General features: G+C 33.6%; 1 long non-coding RNA gene across 3 annotated transcripts; it reads left to right on the top strand.

The window, feature by feature from the left end:
• Positions 1-3346: 3346 nt before the first annotated feature.
• On the top strand, positions 3347-8396 carry LOC132642397 (uncharacterized). Of its 3 annotated transcripts, XR_009583134.1 has the most exons (6): positions 3570-4074; positions 4665-4825; positions 5286-5409; positions 5521-5786; positions 7907-8035; positions 8130-8385. It is a non-coding gene; the product is annotated as an uncharacterized LOC132642397 (long non-coding RNA). The 3 variants fall into 3 exon arrangements; XR_009583133.1 differs by lacking the exon at positions 3570-4074 and adding an exon at positions 3347-3547 and having other exon boundaries at positions 5286-5786; positions 8130-8396; XR_009583132.1 differs by having other exon boundaries at positions 3568-4074; positions 5286-5786; positions 8130-8396.
• The last annotated feature ends 644 nt before the right edge of the window (positions 8397-9040 follow it).

Here is a 9040-nt window from a genome sequence, read left to right on the forward strand (position 1 = left end):
GTAGATGAAGGACCATCGGAAAACATCTCCAGCCAAGTGCTTAATGCCATCCTCCTTTGTTGAGGAGAGCTAGAAATTGATAAAACAAAAAAAAACTTTTAGATGGGTACAGATGGGGAAATAAAGAAACCTATTTTAAACGGGGTATTTTTATATAATTCCTAAAATTATGTAATCTAAAATCAATATCCCTATAATTTCTCCTAATAATTAACTACTTATTAATTATATCTGGCTAGGACCGGTTGAAAAGGTTTGGAAATTGATTAAAATGGGTTATAAAAATAAAATAGGTTTATTTTGAGTTTATAATTAATATGGGATGCTGATTGAGTTAATTATTCTTAAAAAAGGGAAACTATTGAAACAAACAATTTATTATTGCAAATTGAATCTTTGCCGCCGGATCTTGGCCAAAATTCGTGGATATATATGCAACTTTGATTTTTTTAATGCCCACATGTTTAATTTCATGGTTGATCCTTATTTTGTAACTTCTTCTGACTTTATCAAAACCTTCTTTAAACTATTTTTCCGTTTTATTTTATTTGGCTCTGTTGGAATGTAAATCGAATTTAAGATGTTACTTCGACTTGTATAAGTTTTATATAAATAGTGTTTGAAGAGAATATCTATTTGAATAAGTTAGTTTGACAGAGAAAATCAGAAAATATATCACATCCATAGTTATTAAACTATGAAACACTTCAATAAATCATTTTTTTTGGAAAATTACATAGAATAATATACTCTTATCATTAGAATTCGCCTCAAGCATGTTTTTTTGTTTTTTGGTTAAACAGATACTAATGATATATTAAATATCTACATAATAGTTACACCAGCGTTTATGGAATGTGAGTCATTTAGTTGTCCAAAAGAACCTTACAGACCGTTCAAAGACAGTTCCACATTTGTCTGCCCAAAAGACATTTTTTTACAAAATTAGGAGGTACTTCTAACATTTTCATTTCCTCAAAAAGTTGTTGCTTCCTTCCTTCCTTGGCCAGGAGGTTTGCCACCTTGCTTTTCTCCCTGCAGCTATGCCTTAGCTCCGGATGTCCCAGTCTGCTCATTAAACACTTGCATTTAGAAATGATAGAATTGTAAGGCAAGTGCCCTTGTTTAATCATTTTGATTACCTCTGTTGAGTCTGAGTTGATCTCTAGAGGGACTAGATTGTGTTATGCTGCTATTTTGAGACCCTGCATGATAGTTGTTAGTTCTGCAAGAGTGTTAGTGGTATGGGGCAATCCTTTCATATAACCTATTACCCAATTTCCTCTACTGTCTCTAAATACTCCCCCTATTCCTCCTATGCCAAGATTACCATGGCAAGCTCCATCAGTGTTGAGCTTGAAAGCATTGTTATTGGGAGGCTCCCATTTTATGGTGATTTTGGTGCTAGGAGGGATGGTATTACATCATATCATTGAGTATTCTGTTTAGTCATATTCCCCAAAAGCAAAAGGGCATTAATTGGGTCCAATGGATTAAGTGGTCAAAATTCTGCTTTCTCAAGTTGTTCCAGGTGTTGATCCAATTTGTAGTGCTATTAAAGGAGGAGTTGTTTATGGTTAGGTTACATTTTTGTGAGAGGCAGTTCCAAAATTGTTTGCTAATATAGCACTCAAAGAAAATATCCTGGTGGTGACCACAGGTTGCACAGATGGGGCTAACATTAATACCTATTGAATGGAGGTAAGAGGCTGTTGGCAATCTATTATGGTTTAGAATTATTTTGAAACAGTGGAAAAACCGCACCCTTATGTAGGGCTGCTTACGTATCTTGTCAGGACAAGAATCAGGTCAAAACGTAGTTCGGAATTATTACCCAATTTCCTCTACTGTCTCTAAATACTAAGCATGGTGAAGCCACTGAAGATAGAAAGAATGCAATATGTCATATAAAATTGAAACCAAAGTCTACTATTAGACAAAGTTAAGATATTACGATTTTATCCAACATCAAATTATTTGTGGAATATCTTTTTTTTTTTAAGTTAGATTTTGATTTGTTTTAAAAGTTGAGAATATTGTAAAGATTTGGGTCAGGGGGTTGAGTTCATATTTTTTGCGCGAATTACCCTTCTTTTGGGGTGCTCTTTAAATTTTGCCCCTCAAATTGTTGGTTTTTAATTTTTGCCCTTCTCTTAAAAAGGTGGCTGAAAATATCCTGAGATTCTGGGTTCGAACCCCCGCTCAGTCAAAAAAAAAAAAAAAAACGCAAGGCAAGGCTTTTGCAAAAAGTCTGCCGTCTCGGGCAGACTTTTAATTATGCCTTAAGGCAAAGTCTGTCGTCCGGCATAGGTTCTATGTAACTTCGCCCGAATAGGCATAGGTTCATAGAAACCTTTGCCTTGCAAAATTATTATTATTTTTGACTCTGCTGGATTTCGAACCTAGAACCTCGGGGTATTTTCGACCACCTTTGTAAGCGAAGGGTAAATATTAAAGACCAGCGAATTGAGGGGCAAAAATTAAAGACCAGTCCGTACGAAGGGCAATCGTGCAAATTGTCCTGTTGAGTTACGACCCATTGTTAGCCCATCTTGATTCTAACTTTGGCCAGGATTGGGTATTAGTCCATTTATTTATGGGTAACTTACATAAACAACTATAGTTTCTAGGCTTCTAACCAACTGTAGATATTGTTTTTGTAAGTACAATTTGTAGCTTTGTTTTACTTGTTTCGCGTGTATTCGGGTGTATTGAAATATATAGTTCCTAAATACAGTCAGCCAAATACATATGTATATAGATCAGTCAAACAACACATACAGTCAAATACTCTAATTTGCCAAAATATAGTAAGTCAAATACATGTGTATATGGATCAACCAAATAACACATACAATCAAATACATCTAGTTTACCCAAAAATACTGTCAGCCAAATCCATATACCTTTATAGCTACGAGCTAACTGTAAATACAAATACCTTATAGCTACGGTTTGTAATAAAATTAAAGTATAGTTACTATACTTAAATACTTCTTATATGTTGGCTACATGCACCATGTAAAAATTCATTTATTTATTCAACGTATCTTCACCCCCAACTTTAGCCCAAACAACTCATTTGTCACCCTTATTCAGTTTTCACTCACTTAGTGGCCTAACTTAACAAAGGCAATCACAACTAAATAAATGAACCATAGGGCATTACCTTAAAAAATAAAACTTTTCCATTGGAAAAATGATGGCATGCTTTGTTGTCTCTTATTTCTACCTTTTAGAAGAGCCGGTTTAAGAGGTAGGATCGTCGTCCGTGGGTGGTCCCAATTTTTAATTTATTAAGGGAAAAAAAATTCCATTCTATACTTTAATTCACCAGCTTTGATACTTTATTATATTGCCAAAGCTAGTAATTTTCAATCCAGAAACTTCTAAAAAGTAGTAGAAGCTACAACCTTCGCCCAAAACCCAATCTAGAAAGTTTTCATCCTCTTCACATACAGTAAATCAAGAAGCTTCTCATCAATTTATACCACCAAAAATATAGTATAATTTTGCTCAGACTGGTGCTGCAATTTTCAGATATCAGGTATTAATTTTTGAACTCTTCTAATTTGAGCATCGTCTTCTAAAAAGTAGAAACTAGGGTTTTAGGGATTTAAGTACAAGGTGTTTGATAATATGTGTAAGAGAAATGGGTAGGAAAGAGCAAGGGTAGGGAAGACTAAGAAGGCTGTGGCATTTAACTTGACAATTAAAAGTGCCCACAAAGCAGCAAAATTGAAACAAAAAATCAACTCAATCGAATGGAAAATTGACAAAAGGCTGGAAATTGAAACGAAATGAAAGAGGAAAAGAAAGTAGGAAAGAAAAGAGATAGTGGGTACTTTATATAGCTTAGATTTCACTTCAGCCATCCAGGAAAATTGATAATAAGCCAAAGCTCATTTTACAGAACACCTTTTTTAAAAGCATTTGGATAGGGAATATGGGTAGAGAATTCAACGACAACTCATTGAGTACACAGCCAGAAGCATGTCCCCAGAAGACACTCTTCTTTTTGTTCCCTTTGAAGAAGAATCAATATTCATATCCGATATCCAAATGCAGCCACAGGTACATTCTGTTTAAAACTTTAACAAGGGGTGCAAAACTTTTAAGATCAATAGTATCAGTATAAAAGTTACTAAGTTGTTTATTATTTGCATTTGAAACATTTGTTCTGATGAGTTCTTATTTGGAGATTATTTGTTGGATATTTGTTTTGCAAAATTCCAGGGTCTCACTGCATAATGGAGTTTGTGTTGTTTTCTAGAGAAAGGAAATGATATATTTTAGAATTGAAAAGAAAACCCTATTGTTCATTTTGGTGTAAAGAGGGATTGGTAGTTAGGTTCATCTATTGGCTCACTGGAATAACCTATCTGAGTTTGATTATGTTGTAAGCTTTTTAATTCCCTTCATTAAACAGAAAAAAAAGGGCATAATTGAGTTTTTGAAATGATCTGTCTTCATTTTGGTTATAATAAACTGGGTCAGGACTTATCTTTTTATGTGTCAGCATACTAGGATGACCATTCTTGATCGTCTGCATGAGAATTTAAAAGTTTCTAACATAGCTAAATCAATTTGTATAAAGCAGTAGTGAAGTTCTTTGCAACTATTTTTTCACTCAACAAAAACTAAATCAATTTGTTAATTTACAGGGACAAATATTCTATATCGACGGTCAACTTTCACTGATAAATGAAGACCAACATTTCTGCTCCATGGCGTGCTCAGATTGTAAAATGCCATTTTTAAGAACTACTTCACCAAGGCCAATCTACTGCATCCAGTGCGAAAGATCCACCTAACTTATTCCCAGGTATTACTGATAAACATAGCATCGACAAATATTCAACCTTTAAAGAAATACTAAAAGATGTTTACACTTACATTACTCAACTCAACTGCTGAAACTACTATGAAACTACTGCACTATCATAGTTCGCGTAAAAATAAAAATAGGAGGAGGATCTTATACCATAGATTATATCATACAATAGAGACATATAATTACCATTTATATATATGAAGTTTTAAAGATTATACTACTCTACGAACATTTCCCGAACTTCATTTATTATTTCCTAGAAATATTTTTAAGTTTATATATCTAAAGTTTTAAAGATTATCACGTTTTAGTCTTGGGATATGATCGTTCAAATGATGTTTACGCATGTTCGAGGAGTCTTATTAGTGCATAAAAATAAAATGATTAACATATGTTGGGCCCGTGCTGCCACTTATTAAACTTGAAATTGTTTTTTATTACTTTATGACAGAATCCAATTTGAAGTTATGGTCATGGATCACACTGGTAGCACAGTAGCCTCCATCTCGGATCAATCAACAACGAAGATGTTGAACCTCACTGTACAAGAGATTTATGACATCTGCCATGCACAGGTATTTTATATCATCGAATTTATAAACTTATGACAATCATCATGACTAACTAACTTTTTCTCGCTGTTTGCGCTACTTTTTGACAATGCGCATAAACAATTGGGACCAAAGACTTTCAGAATCCAAATGAAAAGATTATTTTCCAAAAATCAAGATAGGCTAGCTATCATGAATTATGAGGAAAACAAACCTACCAACCAACCATTACCAACTGCACCAATGACCAGCACTGCTGAAGCAAGCAAGCGCAAGGCTATGGAGATTGGCTTCGACCGAACGAATCAGCAGAACCTGCCCACCAAAGACAGACCTTCCAGCACTAGACAGAAAACAGAAACCAAGACTCCTCTCAAAAGGGAGTGAAAGCTACTGGAAATGTAAGTCTTACAATTTCACACATAACTGAATCTTCTCCTTACTTATTACCATTATTAAAGTTACCATCTCGGAGAATCTTCTCTAGCTTACGTTACAAATATCACTTCTCTGTTTGAAGTTGCTATTGCCGACATTTACTTATTTACTTGACAATTGACACACATAGCATCAGTAGTATTTGTAATGTCTTCAAGTTTCCTTTTCCTTCTTCATTCTTTATTTTTAGATTTATCATTAGTTTTTGGTATACCATTGCTAAGTACTCATTAAGTCAACAAAATTATTCAAAACTCCTAAATAGATCACTACTTTTCCCTTCTTTATTTAGTCCCTTTATTTAGCAAAATATACATTACAGATTACTTACATGAATGATATTCTCTTTATGGAGGAGCAAATTAATCTCTTTAGATTCAGTTCCTTTCTTCCTGCTTTTCTGATAGCTACCCTACTTTCAACCAAATAAGATCAAAGTTAACTAATGTGTCCATTGGTTTCTGCTGTAGGGCATGGGTGTTGGGATCACATATCTAAACCTCCATATTTCTAGGCAGTTTTTCAGAAAAAACACTCTTCCTATCTTTTCCACTGTTCTGATAAGTATTTCTGCTCGAAATTTCAGAAATGACATCCTCAACATCATGAAATTCCACCCATATCTTCTTATCTCCATCTCTCTGATTCTGGGTGTTGATGATCCAGTAAACTTACTCTATATTAAGCTGTTGTCATAGGCAATTTGACATGCACAGGCCAGGTTAATAATACAAACCTCGCATGTTGATGATGATAAGTGTAGACATGCCATAAAACTTGGCACTTACATTGTAGAATCTAGAGTGCAATTGTATGATATCATAAAAAACTGTTGAACTACCATAGTGATATTATGCGGTTTTCATTTTTGTTATCCGTTTGCCTATTTAATTCTAACTATTTCTGGAGCCAAGAAACAACTCATATTCGACATATCTTCTTCTTGGCATTAAATTGAGTAGGCATTTGGCCATGAAGGCCAAATATTTTTCACTTTATTTGGAACTTTTAGATTGGAGTTGAACTTGGAGTTGTAAATGAAGTTGTTTTGCAAAGAATAGTTGGTTATTTAAAAAACAGAGTTTTGGGATTTTCAAATGGGTGTAAATTGAAAGTGAACATCTTAATTAATAACCTTAGATCTTTGACCATAAATACATAGATGTATCAGAGTTTGCTCCTCTGATTCTGCGTCTCTCTAAATAAATTCTCATACTTTATGTTTTTTTGGTTCAATTTTTGTGCCTTCTAATCAATATGTCTTTTGTCTATTTACTCTTTGGTACTCCATAACTTTTAGATGGATAATACGTTCTCTTTAGGAGATATGAGCCATTACACGTTGCATATATGCTGCAACATTTTCTGTTTGAAGATTTGGTTGTTTATTCTCTGCTATGCTAATAGAAACTTGATAAAAAAAAAAGTTGGCAACTTCCTTTCCTTGGCAAACAGAAATGCATAACAGATGCTTTTCATTCGCTAAAAACAGCACTCTAATTTTAAAGCTGCAATTTGATATGTTGATGGATCTCTATGGTACATCTGGAACATATATCCAACTTCACATTTTTCTTTGCTCATTTGATTTGTTTGGATGTTATATATTATGGTGTGTATTACTCCTTGCTGAATTATGCATGACATGTTACTCTTCTGACTCCACATCTTATAGAAAAAGTCTAGAGGGGCTGCTGCTCTTTCATGTCCAATCAACCGTACATTTACCATTTTCCAATTCCATATATTTTTATGAAAAACACACTGATATAAGTTCTGAATAGACAAAAAGAGATGGTCTTACACTATTGTTGGATTAAGCTATTGGTCTATATGATAATTATCATGCTATTTCTGGAAATTACTGCTGCTATAGTAAACTCATCCTATTTCTGTATGTATTGCTACTAATACAAAACAACAATGTTACTTCTAGGAAAAAAAAATACTCTCTTTATATCTCTAAACCACTTTTGTCTAATGTTGATCTATTAATTGGAGTGGCTAATAGAACCCTTTGGTTTTTTTCATTTACTTTCAACATCTACATTCCTAACCAAAGCTAGCATCATTTTGTTATCAGGTTTTGCCAACAAGTTTTTGGAGCACATCTTTTTGCCAATGCACTGTCAAGCTACTATTTTTTTGCCACAAGACTGTCTTTTTGAAAAGCTACATTACAACCATATGTGACGCCCCATGCTTTAAAAAGGTACATGACACAGCTAGTTGAACTGCACTACTACTACACTCTCTACATTCATCACTTGAAAACTTGCACTAATTTTAACAGCAAATTTCTACAGGTATTTTGTCAACCATGGCATCGCACAACTACAACATGCATGATTGCTACTAAGAAAATACTTTTTCTGTAAATATGTGGTATAAATGATGTATATATGACAGTGCAATCATCAATGTAATAGACAAATGAATATATGCATAAACAGTGCAAACTTATTTTAGTTGTCTTATACTATCTTACCTCATTACTTACAATAATCTTCTTACTGTTGGATATTTTAAATCATCCCTGAATATTGTGAAAGTGAACGATTTTTACGTTGGTTTTGGGAAGAGAAATATCTGTAAAATTGATCAAAGATTTGCTTGAGCTTCTCATTTCTTTGAAAGGTATCTTAAACCCACTAGAAAAGGTTGTGTGAAGAACCTTGGTTGGTGAGTTTGGCCTGTAATATTATGTTTATCTAACTATCATTTCTCATTAGATGCTTACCTTTATATTTATTCACTTTCATCTTTTAGGATATCGTGTATGCTTTTAGAGGTAGTAGATGTTAGCATTATTCTTTTGTTTTGAATTATGTTAAAATTTCTATTCAGATATCGAATTATGCATCACTGATGCATTTGTAAACCCATAGGTATTCTCTTTTTCAGGATTTATTGCTATTTATAATATTGGCCGCGCTGCGCACAGACCCAACATTTAAAAATGTATACTAATTAATGTGGCTACCCTCTACTTGCACAGTTTCATTCACCTAAGATGTGACTTAAATCCTAAATGGCAATAACTACTTGAAAATTAACCATAATAACACTATCCAATATAAAATACATATACTAACACTATTCAATACATAAATTTTTTACAATTGTATGCAATTACATATATATAAATACACTATAATCCAAAGTGTTGGGCCCGTGCGCAGCACGGGCATACACCCTCTAGTTAAGTTACATGCTC

The sequence above is a fragment of the Lycium barbarum genome, chromosome 5, assembly GCF_019175385.1.
Source record: "Lycium barbarum isolate Lr01 chromosome 5, ASM1917538v2, whole genome shotgun sequence".
Lineage (NCBI taxonomy): Eukaryota > Viridiplantae > Streptophyta > Magnoliopsida > Solanales > Solanaceae > Lycium > Lycium barbarum.